Here is a 292-nt window from a genome sequence, read left to right as displayed (position 1 = left end):
GTTGGTGTAGTCAGTGCGTAGCCGGAGATCGGGCCCCGATTTGAGGCTAAAAGATGAGCTGAAAGGCCCCTGGAGCTCTCCGGCTTTCCGGGCCCTATTTCGGGTCCCTATTTGAGGCTAAAAGATGAGCTGAAAGCCCCCTGGAGCTCTCTGGCTTGCCGGGCCCTATTTCGGGTCCCTATTTCAGCCAGTCATGTAAGTGTCCGGGGGTCAAGGCCTGCAAAGCATTGCCCCGACCCCCTAAAAACAGGGCTTCACCAGCGCCATTTGGATAGATAGGATTTGAAGACCT

Source organism: Xiphophorus hellerii, chromosome 19 (assembly GCF_003331165.1).
Source record: "Xiphophorus hellerii strain 12219 chromosome 19, Xiphophorus_hellerii-4.1, whole genome shotgun sequence".
Lineage (NCBI taxonomy): Eukaryota > Metazoa > Chordata > Actinopteri > Cyprinodontiformes > Poeciliidae > Xiphophorus > Xiphophorus hellerii.
This window is presented reverse-complemented; position numbering follows the sequence as displayed.